The 14402-nt window shown below is 42.4% G+C and overlaps 1 protein-coding gene across 2 annotated transcripts in view; it reads right to left on the bottom strand.

The window, feature by feature from the left end:
* The window catches only part of gulp1b (GULP PTB domain containing engulfment adaptor 1b), a 428880-nt gene that overhangs the window by 351214 nt on the left and 63264 nt on the right, over positions 1-14402 (bottom strand). For both annotated transcript variants that reach the window (XM_041200977.1, XM_041200978.1), the window contains exon 2: positions 9490-9558. The gene's annotated coding sequence lies outside the window, so the exon portion shown is untranslated. The remainder of the gene's footprint in view (positions 1-9489; positions 9559-14402) is intronic.

Here is a 14402-nt window from a genome sequence, read left to right as displayed (position 1 = left end):
GGGAGGCCAACAGCGTTTACCTGGCAATCTCCCCATGCAGCAGTGGGCTCCTCTAACAGAGGTAAAATTCCTGCAGGGGCAGTAAGTGGCCATTAATTGAACTGTTAAGTGTCTCAATTCGCGGGCTGTCATGCCACTGGGATCTCCGCTGCCGGCAATATACCACAGTGGCGGGAAGCCAGTGGAACCCTCTGCCTGCCCTCCCATATTGGCAGCCCATCACCATAGGGCTGGGAAAGTTCAGCTTGTTAACTCAGACACTGCTGAGCATTTCCCGTAATTTTCTTTTCATTACATAGATGTTGCTTGTTTGGTTCAGTTTTAACATGATGCAACGCAGATCTGATCAAAAATAGTTGCAACGCTTTTGCACTAACTGCACTTTCAGTTGGAGGAGATTTGCCTTTTGGCAAGTATTAGAATTTAAACTCTTAAAAAGGTGAATTCCAAGGAAACTTTAATTTTTTTCTCTGTCAATTTACTGTAAAACAGGAATAGAACACCACTCATCTTTGAAAGTGATGATTAAAACAGAATCATGATCATTCCAATTTATAATACAAAACAAATTCCAAAGAATGTGCTCGCTGAAGATGACCACCACATACTAAACTCTATTTTAATCAAGTTTAACACGTTGAATTGAGCTTACTTTTTTTAAGATCCAAAAGATTCCCAAGCTGGGAAAAACTAGGAGAAATGGTTTTTAAAAAAAGGTACATTTCAGATAAAGTGAAACAGAATGGGGTGCTGCTAGAAGGTTGTGGGTTCAAGTCCCACTCCAAGACTTGAGCTCAACAACCTAGGCTGACACTCCAATGCAGTACTAAGAGTGCTGCACTGTCAAAGATGCTGTCTTTCATACGAGAAATTAAACCACGGCCCTATCTGCTCTCTCATGTAGATGTAAAGAAAAGATCCCATGGCACTGTTTTGAAGAACAGGGGAGTTATTCCCAGTGTCCTGACCAATATTTATTGCACAATCAACATCACAAAAAATAGATTATCTAATCATGATCATATTGCTTATGGGAGTTGTTTGTGTGCAAAATTAGTTGTTGAGTTTCTTTCACATTACAGTACTGACAATACTTTGCCTGTAAAGCACTTTGGAATGTTTGGTGGTCATGAAAGTCACTTTACAAATGCAACTCTTTCTTTTAATCCTAGGAAGCAATAACCCCACAGATTATTCACAAGAACTCTCCAACCAAAGGAGCAATAAGAGCTTTCATTACCTTTCAGCCAGAAAGCCAAGTAATCAGATGAACAAGAACACTAATTATTTACTGAAAAGAAGTGAAATTAGATCAGTTTAAATAATTATTTTAATGTTGTTCTTGTAAGAAATGCAGTCAACAATAAAAAATAAATTAAACATTGTCATCCTTGGTTTAGTGGTAGCAGAGTCAGGAGGTCAGAATTTCAAGCCCCACTCAAGATTTGAGCACATAATCTAGATTGACACTTCAGTGCAGTATTGAAGCACTATAGGCAGTGCAGTATTGAAGCACTATAGGAAGTGTAATCTTTTAGATGAAATATTAAATTGAAGCCCATCAACTCCCACAGATGGGTGCAAAAAAGAGCAACAAAATTTTCCCAGTCTCCTGCTAATATTTACCTTTCAACCATCACCACCACATTGGATTATCTATTCAGTTATCTCATTGCTGTTTGCGGGCCTTTGCTGGTTGCCAGTTGGCTGTTATATTCATCTAGATTACAACAGTGCACAAATACTTCATTGGCTATGGAGCACTTTGAGACATCCTGAGGTTGTGAAAGGTGTATATAAATGCAAACAAATTCCTACTTTTACTGGTACTCGTGGCTCCAAAAACAGTTTATAACCTATTCCTCCTATTTGTTGCCCATGGTACACATACTGCTACCTTGTACATCATCGGCTGCCATTTTCAACAAATCAAATTGTGGAATGATGTCAACACTGTATTAAACGTTACATAGAATTTACAGCACAGAAACAACACATTCAACTCAACTGGTTTACACCAGTGTTTATATTCCTCACAAGTTTCCACCCGTTCTACTTCATCTAACTTTATCTGAATATTCTATTCCTTTTCCCTTTGTGCACTTCTCAATCTCCCCCTTAAAGGCACCTATGCTATTTAGCTCAGATGTTGTTTTCTACCCACTTTCTGTGCTGCGAGAGGAAGCAAAGGGATGCCGCAGAATCAAAGCAAGTAAAAGGGCTCTATTAAAACAATATAACCTATAGCTTATCATTGTTAATGCTTATTTGAAGGAACTTCCTAGACTTTGCGCAGTAGCTCCCCAAGTACCAGGTATGGAATGAATGCTCTGCTTTGTGCAAAGACCATCCCTTCATGATGTAAGATGTTCAATCATTCAAGGGTGGCTCTCATAAAAGAAACAAATTTTATGCCTCCAACCAAAGAAGTATTTGACTATTGTATGGTATTAAGCTAGGATTTGACTTATATAAGTGACACTGGTTTTAATGTCTCTCCATTGTCCCCATGATGTCCTTCTGGAGGTGGGGGGTGAAGCACTTTACAAAGTGAGGTCATGGAAAATGTTGTATAAACGCCAGGCCTTTATTTATGTTGTTTTTAAAATATTCTCATTGACTACAGAAGACACCAGAATTGTGTGGGGCAGGCTGGTTGGAGCAGGGGGTGTTTTCCTATCCTTATGCTTATAAGTTATCTGGTTTATTTAATGCTTCTCAGGGATCTAGATCCTTGAATAACCTCTCTTCAAAATGTTTCAAATTAAACTCTATGATCTGAAAAAAAGCAGGTGGATAAATTCCTCGAGCAGTAACTCATTTTTTGCGAACTTTCTGATTTTCTTAAAAAAACTGCCAATCAGACGGTTATCTGAACATGTAACACACCATAGTTACATGTAACACACCATGGTTACATGTAACGCACCATGGTTACATGTAACGCACCATGGTTGTATTAAATCAAATGTACTGATGAGTAACCAAGTGGAGAATGTAATGATTTAGAAGAATTGGGCTATGAGCAAGTGGAGTTAAGACTGCTCCCACTTCATGTTTTAGTTGCCACTCTCATGTTTGATGGCCCGAGTCAAAGTCATAACAAAACCTGTTAGAAAGTTAGTTTGCTCTCGGCATTCCTGCTCCAGCCTGTCCCTCATGTTCTCTGACCTATGGATTATCACAGTCTCTCTACGACTGCCAGCTCTCCATGTCTCAGCAAGGTGACTACCTTCAAACTCTTGCTCCATGATATTTCAGATTATCTTTAACTCTGTCTCAAGTTCTAAAATCTAAAGCTCAAGTTGGAGACATTTCCTGCAGATGTGTTTGTCAAAGTTAAAACCTGTGACTCGAAATAATCACATCCTGAATGGTACATCACTTTCCTTTCTATTACTGCCATTCTTGGTACAAAATGGTATAGTTAAGTGTTAAGTTGATATAGTTTTAAAATCCTGTTACATTTAAATTTAACTATTTTGTTTCTCACCTACAAGCAAGTGCCTCCCACCTCCAGAGGGACATCACGGGGGCAGTGGGGAGGCACTAAAACCAGCTTCACTTACATAAATCTGCTCTGAGCTTAACACATTACAATAGTTAAATACTTCCTTGGTTGGTCACTTAACAGTTAACTTGATTTAATACGACCGTGGTGTGTTACATGTTCAGACAACTGTCTGGCAGTTTTTAAAAAAAGATGGAAAGTTCACAAAAAACTAGTTACTGTTCGAGGGATTTATCTGTCTGCCTCTTCTCAGATTGTGGAGTTTAATTTGAAACATTTTGAAGAGAGGTTATCTGAGGTTATCTAGATCTCTGAGAAGCATTAAATAAACCAGATAACTAATGAGCATATGAACAATTATGGACAGGAAAATACCCTCTGCTCCATCCAGCCTGCCCCACTCCATTGTGGTGCCTTCTGTAGTCGATGAGAATATTTTTTAAATTACATAAATAAAAGCCTTGCATTTATACAACATTTTCCATGACCTCATTTTGCAAAGCGCTTCACAACTAATTACTTATAAATCCAATTTGCTTTATAACAACCCTGTGAAGCACCTTGTGACATTTTATAATAATAATAATTATTAATAACAAATTATTATTGTTGTGATTGTTGCAGTGAAGGAAAGCATGGCAGCTCAATTATGCACTATAAGGTCCACAAACAATATGGCAACCAATTAGACATTTTTTTAATATAACAGTAAAATACTGTGGATGCTGGAAATCTGAAATAAAAACAGAAAATGCTAGAAAAACTCAGCAAGTCAGGCAGTATCTGTGGAGAGAGAAACAGTTAACAATTCGAGTCCATGTGACTCTTCTTCAAAGCTAAAGAGAAGTAGAAATATGATGGATTTTATACTGTTTAAGAAGGGGTGGAGCAGGTGGAACAAGATAGAAGTTCAGGAATGGGTGGGAGCTAAGGAGAGATTGACAAAGATGTCATGGACGTAAGACTAAGGCAATGTTAACGCAAGTGGTAAAGAGTAAAGAAGGTGCTGAGAGTGGCACAAAGGAAAGATAACAGAAAGTGAAAATAGCAGAACAAGGGTCAGCACTCATGAAAGCAAAACATAAAAACAAGTGACAGACGGGGGGAGGGGGGTGTGGGGAAAATGGATTTTAAAAATTGACAAATAAATAAAAGAATACAATAAGTTAAAAAATAATAAATAAAATTAAGTACATAAATAAATAAAAATTGGATTAAAAAAAGGGGTAAAGACAGAGGAGAGAATTAATGGTCTGAAGTTGTTGAGCTCAATGTTAAGTCCAGAAGGCTGTAAAGCGCCTAAGGGGTTGTCTGAGCTGGGCTTCACTGGAACATTGCAGCAGGCCAAGGCAGGCATGTGGGCATGACAGCAGGGTGGAGTGTTGAAATGGCAAGCGACAGGAAGGTCTGGGTCATGCTTGCAGACTGAGCAAAGGTGTTCCACAAAGCGGTCACCTAGTCTGTGTTTAGTCTCCCCAATGCAGAGGAAACAGCACTGAGAGCAGTGAATGCAGCAGGTGAAATTGAAGGAGGAGTTGGGGGTGATGGAGGTGTAGGTGTCACAGAGGGAACGGTCCCAACTGAACAATTTCACCTTGAACTTGTCTCACTTCCTCCAAATAAAAGGTGTGGCTATGGGTACCTGCATGGGCCCCAGTTATGCCTGTCTTTTTTTGTTGACATGTGGAACATTCCTTGTTCCAGTCCCACTCAGGCACCCAACCACAACTCTTCTTTTGGTACATTCGAGAGAATGCTGACCGGGGCGGTGGGGGGGGATGTGTTTGGTGGTGCGGGGATGTGTTTGGTGGTGGCATCATGCTGGAGTTGGCGGGAATGGTGGAGGATGATCCTTTGAACGTGGAGGCTGATGGTGTGAAAAGTGAGGATAAGGGGGACCCTATCATGGTTCTGGAAGGGAGGGGAAGGGGTGAGGGCAGAGGTGTGGGAGATGGGTTGGATATGGTTGAGGGCCCTGTCAACCACAGTGAATGGGAAACCTTGGCTAAGGAGAAAGGAAGACATGTCAGAAGCGCTGTTTTGAAATGTGACATCATTGGAACAGATGCGACAGAGACGAAGGAACTGAGAGAATGGGATGAAGTCCTTACAGGAAGCAGGGTGTGAGGAGCTGTAGTCGAGATAGCTGCGGGAGTCGGTAGGCTTGTAATGAATATTGATGGACAGTCTATCACCAGAAATGGAGACAAAGGGGTCAAGGAAGGGAAGTATCAGAGATTGTCCATGTGAGGGGTTGAAATTGGAAGCAAAATTGATAAATTTTTCCAGGTCCAGACAAGAGCATGAAGTGGCACCGAAACAGTCATCCATGTACCAAAAGAAGAGTTGTGGGAGGAGGCCTGAGTAGGATTGGAACAAGGAATGTTCCACTTACCTCCCAAAAAAGACAGGCATAATTGGGACCCATGTGGATACCCAAAGCCACACCTTTTATTTAGAGGAAGTGGGACAAGTTCATTGAGAAATTGTTCAGTGAGAGAACAAGTTCAGCCAGACGGAGGAGAGTGGTGGTGGATGGGGATTGTTCGGGCCTCTGTTCAAGGAAGAAGTGGAGAGCCTTCAGACCATCCTGGTGAGATGGAGGTGTAGAGGGATTGGACGTCCATGGTGAAGAGGAGGCAGTTAGAGCCAGGAAACTGGAAATTATTGATATGATGTAGAGCAACAGAGGAATCATGAATGTTGGTGGGAAGAGGCTGGACAAGAGGAGAGAGAATGGAGTCAAAATTGGAAGAAATGAGTTCCGTGGGGCAGGAACAGGCTGACATGATGGGTCTACCGGCACGGTCCTGCTTGTGGAGTTTGGGAAGGAGATAGAAGCAGCCTATGTGGGATTGGGAGACTATGAGATTGGGAGCCGTGGAGGGAAGATCTCCAGAGGAGATGAAGTCAGTGACAGGCCAGGAAACAACAGCTTGATGTTCGGTGGGGGGTCATGTTCCAGGGGGAGGTAGGAAAAAGAGTCTGAGAGTTGGCGCTCAGTCTCTGCAAGATAGAGGTCTGTACACCTCCACAGCACTGCCTCTGTCAGCAGGTTTGATAACAAAGTCAGGGCTTGACCTGAAGGAATGGAGTGCAGCAGGTTCCAAAGGATTCAAGCTGGAGTGGGTGAGAGGTGCAGAGAAATTAAGACGGCCAATGTCACGCTGACAGTTCTCAATGAAAAGATCAAGAGCACGTAAGACGGAAGGGTCCAGGTAGAAGGAAAATACTGGAGGTTGGTAAAAGGATCCGTTGAACGGGGGTGGGCAGAGGATTCCTGCCCAAAGAGGTGAGCACAGAGATGAAGGCGGCAGAAGAAAAGTTCAGCATCGTGCCTAGCCCGGAATTCATCGAGGTGAGGGCCGTAAGGGGATGAAACTGAGTCCTTTGCCGAGTACTGAACGTTCAGCATTAGAGAGGGGAAGGTCAGAGGGTATGATGAATACACGGCAAGGGCTGAGATTAGAAGAAGGGATGGGGTCCGAGAGACAGGAAGGTGTGGAGGGTCCCGGATGGGCATGGGTTTCAGTTATGTTGTTGGAGCTTGCGTTGCTTAGCACCTGAAAGGAAGAGAAAAAGTTTCTTGTTAAGGTCAGACAACACTAAGCATAAAATGAAACTGCGGGTAATGACAGCCTTGAAATAGGGTGAGTTGGTACTGCTGGAGAGGTTTAGTACGTACATATGGTGGCACTTGGCACTGAGAATAGATATCAGGATGCAACTTTTTTTTTAAAAAAGTGGTTGTTGGCACGACACTGGGAACCCCGCTTCCAATACCCCCAAAACTCTTCTTGGACAAGTGGTAAGAGATATAGAACCTCAGTTCAATGTCTCATCTGAAAGACAGCACCTCCGACAGTGCAGCACTGAAGTGTCAGCCATGATTATCTGCTCAAGGTCTACAGTGGGGTTTAAGTCAGAGGCACCAGCACTTACAATGAATTTAGATAGACAATAAAAAATTATAAATCATATCATTTTAGCATTTGATTTGCAAATTATTTACCATTTCCTCATATACACAGAGCTAGCATAGAAGAACAATTTTGGGGACAAAATTGGTAAATATCAATCTAGCTGATAGACTCTTCTTGGAGAAGAAATTTAGGCAGACTGTAAAATGGTCTGCTGATTTGTTATCAGTTACCTTTCTGCTACTGATGTTGACCAATTTCACGCACATTTTTAAAAAACTATTGTTCACTTACATGTTTGCCTTTTAGTGGTTCTGCTGCTTCTCAAAGGCAAAGAGGTTTTCAGGGTGGTATGGGATAGAATCAGAGGAAATCATGCAATAACAGGTACTCGATATGGCATCAATCTTTATTTTCACAGTTTACAGTTCTATGATTGCAATTACCTACTGACATTGCAGATCTTATGGGTCAGTAAATTACTTTTCCACTGTTAAGTGCCTGCTGCTTTTTTTATGCATAGATGAGCAATTCTCATCAATTTATTTCTTTATCTCGCTCATCTTTTCAGAAGCCATACACCAATGCCCTGCTGAACAAGCTACTCAGAACTGCATGTAAGCAGCCCAAGGACAACTCTCTTGAAGCATTACGGATGATCATAGTTTGGGTTCACAAATGAAGAATAGTCACTTCAACAAGATAGAGGAGTAAATGAGCAGTTTTAAACACTGCTCATCTTATCTTGCATTTTTTTCTATCCATCTCTTCTTATTTTCTCTCGCCCCTATTCTTATAGGCGTGAAATCAGGAAGCTCAAGAAGGGCAGTGGAAATCTGGAACTGTCCCTTGAAGCTGCGAGGCTAGGTTAATTGAAAAAATCAAAACTGAGAGAGACAGTTTTTTTTTAAGTAAAGGTGCCAAGGGATATGGATTAAGGGCAGGTAAATGGAGTTGAGGTACAGATCCGCTATAATGTAATTGAATGGCGAAACAACCTTGAGGAGCTGAATGAGCTTTTCCTGTTTCCATGTGCCTACATTCCGAAAAGAGAACACAACATCCCCTCTAACTGCTTCCAAATTGTTTTAAAACACTCAAATATATGTAGAAAGAGACACAAGACATGAAAAGGGAGAGGATTCAGCAAATAATAAACGAAAGATATATAATTCTACAAACAAATTTGGAAAACCCATTGCACTCAAAAGTAGCAGCAAGCTGACAATCCCCAAATTATGTCCAAGGTCATCAATATTAAAAGTTGCATAATAAAAACAAATGCAAGAAGGTATCAGAAATCAATACCTGCTCTCATTCTTAATAGCAAGCTTTGAAATGGTTCTCTGAACCCAATAGTATTTTACAGTTATTGCAGTATATCTTATTTTTCATCTGGAGTTCAATAACTTTGGTTATTACTTATGGAATGAAATGAGGACCAATGCAGGGCTTTGCCACAATTTGAGGACATCAAAGGTCTACTGTGGAAACCATACAATCAATCTAGTAGTTGAAATAATTCACAGAATCTACATTGTCTTGCACTTGCTATCAAAAACTTACCTAAAAATCAAAACCATTGAAGAGGCCTTTGAGACCCTCAGCTACTAAGATTCAGTTATGAAAGAAATCTGAAAACAGGGTGTGGGTGGCACTAGCAAGATAAGTAACAGATTCTATAGCACTACTTTGAAGAGCATGGGAGTAACCCCTAGTGTCCTGGTCAAATATATCAGCCAACCAACATTAATATTAAAAAAGAACTGATTAGTTGGTTATCACATTGCTGTTTGTGGAATCTTGCGGTGTGTAAATTGGCTCCCATATTTCCTACCTTACAACAGTAACTAAACTTTAAAAGTAAAAACAAAAAAACTGCAGATGCTGGAAATCCAAAACAAAAACAGAATTACCTGGAAATCAACTCTTCTTCTCCGCCGATGCTGCCAGACCTGATGAGTTTTTCCAGGTAACTCTGTTTTTGTTTTACACTTTAAAAGTACTTCACTGGCTGTGAAGCACTGTTACACTTCATGAAAGGTGCTCTATAAATACCTCTTTCTTTCTTGCTTTCCTGCAAGGTGACTGCAGGGCCAAGGGTAATGCTGTGGTAAGCTCCTAGACCTGCCAAGAAATACAAATCACACAAATGGTAATGTCCATATCACATTGGTATAGTGCTTCCAATGTCGAGCATTGATATTGAATTTGATTTGTCAATAGATTGTTTTCCACTAATATGGTTAGCTGGATTCCAAATGAAGCCACTATACGTTTTAGCATAGAATTTAATGTTGTAGTAGTTTATTCAAACATTTGTCAATGATGATTAATTTGCCTTATTACATAATTTAACTTCATTTTAATATTCAACAGGTTTTACAGAATCAACAGCTCTCCAAAAATGGAAAGAGACATCATCAATTGTACATAGGCCAATCATTTTGAACTGTGCTGTACATTTGGGGCTAGATTTTCGTGGAGTCGGGGAGATTCGACGGACCTGCAAAAAACGTGGGCCAGGACCCAATTCTGGGACTATCGACCCCATTCTCAGGGTTTACAAATTTCACTAGGGCCTTTTAAGGGATGGTTCAGCCTGCATTCTTGACTTGGCCGGCTCCATTGCTGGGTAGGCATGTCCTAGTCCTCTGCAATTTTCATGGAGTTGGGCCAGCTTTTGAAAGAGTTGTGGCTCACAGCACCTCAGATGTGTTACGAATCATAGTCTGCACGAGGGAACATTTTGAAAGGTATGTTCAAAAGGTCCTCCTTATGCTCCCCATGCCTAATCACGCCTCCCACTTACCCCCATGGCCTTCTCATGCCAAGCTATGGAACTTCCATGCCCATTCATCCACTACACACTGTATAGAACCAATGAATGCTATACTAAGAGTGGGATGTGTTTAAAAAAAGCTTTAAAAAAGTTCATTGATAACTTGTACTCTATTAAAAAAACGGTTTCACTACAGGCCAATAAAAGTGTTGATCACCCAAATCCTTTAAAGTACCAATACCAGAAACTGCAAGCACTTGAAACCTCATCTTCAGAATCTCAGAATCACAGTGCAGAAGAGACCCTTCAGCCCATCGAGTCTGCACCGACATGTGAGAAACACCTGACCTATCTATCTAATCCCATTTACCAGCACTTGGCCCATAGCCTTGAATGTTATGATGTGCCAAGTGCTCATCCAGGTACTTTTTAAAGGATGTGAGGCAACCCACCTCCACCACCCTCCCAGGCAGTGCATTCCAGACTGTCACCACCCTCTGGGTAAAAAAGTCTTTCCTCACATTCCCCCTAAACCTCCTGCCCCTCAACTTGAACTTATGCCCCCTTGTGACTGACCCTTCAACTAAGGGGAACAGCTGCTCCCTATCCACCCTGCCCATGCCCCTCATAATCTTGTACACCTCGATCAGGTTGCCCCTCAGTCTTCTCTGCTCCAATGAAAACAACCCAAGTCTATCCAACCTCTCTTCATAACTTAAATGTTTCATCCCAGACAACATCCCGGCGAATCTCCTCTGCACCCCCTCCAGTGCAATCACATCACTCCTATAATGTGGCGACTAGAACTGCACACTGTACTCCAGTTGTGGCCTCACTAAGGTTCTGTACACCTCCAACATGACCTCCCTACATTTGTAATCTATGCTTTGATTGATAAAGGCAAGTGTCCCGTATGCCTTTTTCACCACCCCACTAACATGCCCCTCTTGTGTAATTAAACATTGTGCAATTGACAGCATCGATCAAAGTCCTAGAGCTGTCAAGCAATGTCTTCACTGGTGTGCAGGTGTTTCAACAGGCTAACTGATTTCTGGGCTGTCATACAAGCCTCATTATGTATTCTTGGCTCAGAGCCCATACATCCATTAAAAGCATGGGTATGTTGGCATGGGGGACATGAGGGGCCATACCTGGCCATAGGAAGCTATATGGTGTGGGTGGGAGGAATATGGTGGCATGGATGAAGCATGTGGAGTGTGTGAGGGGGGTTGAGGGGATGTGAGAGGTGAAGGCTAGAGGGCCTTACATTTTTCATTATAACCAGGACAAAGAACTATAGCACCAAGGCTGGCCTTCTAATTAGCCCACCTTGATGCCCAACAGGCCCTGCAGCTGCTTCCAAATCTCTCGCAGTCAGCTGACCCGACTGCAGCCCACACCTGCGCAGCCCCACCCAGCCTGCAATGAAAGTCCCATCTTTCCAGGTACTTTCTACCAAGGCGGGTGGGCCAAGCCAAGCCAGGAAATTTCCCAACTCCTATTAGCAACCTCGAGGATGAAAATCCAGCCCTTAGTTCTGGCCATGCAATTGAAGAGGTTCTACTGATCTCTTCTAACGTTTCTCCAGAACATGCAATATGTTTTTCTGTATATCCTTACAAATGAAGTTCGCCTTTCTGGCCTTTTGCAAGAGCCTCTGTACTATTTTTGCTCTTACTCTTCCTATTGCAGCTTCATTCTTTTTGGCACTGTAACTATCATCATTGTGATTACAGACTTCTGCTGCTGCCTCTGGACAGGCATTTTCTTTTGGGCTTGTATTTAAAGGTGAACAACAGAAATTAGTAAAAGGTAGTAAAATTTGAATCTACAGGAACATTTTTTGCTAATAAGAAGTGATAACCTTTGATAACAGTTGCATTCATGTAGCTCAAACACATTTTACTTTTGCGTGATTTACACTAAATCTCAGGAAAAAGTCCAGTTGAGCTGCCGATGGGCTTGTAGATAAGAAGAGGAAACAAAATCCAACATAGTTATTGTGCAGCTGGAGTTCAACCTTTTTTTCCTTTAAGTTCTCACCTTCCCTTCATTGGTTCTGTGAAAGGCTCATCAAGATACGATCTTTTGCAAGAGACATTTCAGTGATTGCTCTGGGGAATCACAGGCTTCTCTTAAATACAAACATTTTTGCTTTACAGTCTCAATATTGATCAGTTGAACCAGTGACAGAATAAAAACTGTGCTGAATTTTATCTGAGGCATGGAGGAAAAGTTAGCCTTCCACACTGCCCATCAACCAGCTGTGGTGAAACTGGTACTTTAAAGACATTTGCAGTATTAGCTTGATATTTCTCTTTCGTAGTTTTAGACATTTGTGAATTGTAATCCTAGAGCAATGATCATATGGTTAGGATATGGTCAGCAGAGTTTTGGATCACCTCAAATGCACAGAGGGCACAGATGGAAGCTGACCAAGGGAGCATTAGAATAGTCAAGTACAGAAGTAACAAAGGCACAAATGAGGGTTTCAACAGCAGATAAATTGAGGCAGATGTGGAGTCAGGCCAAAACAAAAACAGAATTACCTGGAAAAACTCAGCAGGTCTGGTAGCATCGGCGGAGAAGAAAAGAGTTGACGTTTCGAGTCCTCATGACCCTTCGACAGAACTTGAGTTCAAGTCCAAGAAAGAGTTGAAATATAAGCTGGTTTAAGGTGTGTGTGTGGGGGGCGGAGAAATAGAGAGAGAGAGAGGTTGGGGGGGGTGGGTGGTTGTAGGGACAAACAAGCAGTGATAGAAGCAGATCATCAAAAGATGTCAACGACAATAGTACAATAGAACACATAGGTGTTAAAGTTATAGTTGATGATATTATCTAAACGAATGTGCTAATTAAGAATGGATGGTAGGGCACTCAAGGTATAGCTCTAGTGGGGTTTTTTTTTAATTTTTTTAATTTTTTTTTTAAATAATGGAAATAGGTGGGAAAAGGAAAATCTTTACAATTTATTGGAAAAAAAAAGGAAGGGGGAAACAGAAAGGGGGTGGGGATGGGGGAGGGAGCTCACGACCTAAAGTTGTTGAATTCAATATTCAGTCCGGAAGGCTGTAAAGTCCCTAGTCGGAAGATGAGGTGTTGTTCCTCCAGTTTGCGTTGGGCTTCACTGGAACAATGCAGCAAGCCAAGGACAGACATGTGGGCAAGAGAGCAGGGTGGAGTGTTAAAATGGCAAGCGACAGGGAGGTTTGGGTCATTCTTGCAGACAGACCGCAGGTGCTCTGCAAAGCGGTCGCCCAGTTTATGTTTGGTCTCTCCAATGTAGAGGAGACCACATTGGGAGCAACGAATGCAGTAGACTAAGTTGGGGGAAATGCAAGTGAAATGCTGCTTCACTTGAAAGGAGTGTTTGGGTCCTTGAACGGTGAGGAGAGAGGAAGTGAAGGGGCAGGTGTTGCATCTTTTGCGTGGGCATGGGGTGGTGCCATAGGAGGAGGTTGAGGAGTAGGGGATGATGGAGGAGTGGACCAGGGTGTCCCGGAGGGAGCAATCCCTATGGAATGCCGATAAGGGGGGTGAAGGGAAGATGTGTTTGGTGGTGGCATCATGCTGGAGTTGGCGGAAATGGCGGAGGATGATCCTTTGAATGCGGAGGCTGGTGGGGTGATAAGTGAGGACAAGGGGGACCCTATCATGTTTCTGGGAGGGAGGAGAAGGCGTGAGGGCGGATGCGCGGGAGATGGGCCGGACACGGTTGAGGCCCTGTCATCGACCGTGGGTGGAAAACCTCGGTTAAGGAAGAAGGAGGACATGTCAGAGGAACTGTTTTTGAAGGTAGCATCATCGGAACAGATGCGACGGAGGCGAAGGAACTGAGAGAATGGGATGGAGTCCTTACAGGAAGCGGGGTGTGAGGAGCTGTAGTCGAGATAGCTGTGGGAGTCGGTGGGTTTGTAATGGATATTGGTGGACAGTCTATCACCAGAGATTGAGACAGAGAGGTCAAGGAAGGGAAGGGAAGTGTCAGAGATGGACCACGTGAAAATGATGGAGGGGTGGAAAAATTAATTTTGCTTCCAATCTCCACCCCTCCATCATTTTCACGTGGTCCATCTCTGACACTTCCCTTCCCTTCCTTGGCCTCTCTGTCTCAATCTCTGGTGATAGACTGTCCACCAATATCCATTACAAACCCACCGACTCCCACAGCTATCTCGACTACAGCTCC

The sequence above is a fragment of the Carcharodon carcharias genome, chromosome 12 (assembly GCF_017639515.1).
Source record: "Carcharodon carcharias isolate sCarCar2 chromosome 12, sCarCar2.pri, whole genome shotgun sequence".
Taxonomy (NCBI): Eukaryota; Metazoa; Chordata; class Chondrichthyes; order Lamniformes; family Lamnidae; genus Carcharodon; species Carcharodon carcharias.
The sequence above is the reverse complement of the archived record's forward strand: the minus strand, read 5'-3'. Positions and strand labels throughout refer to the sequence as shown.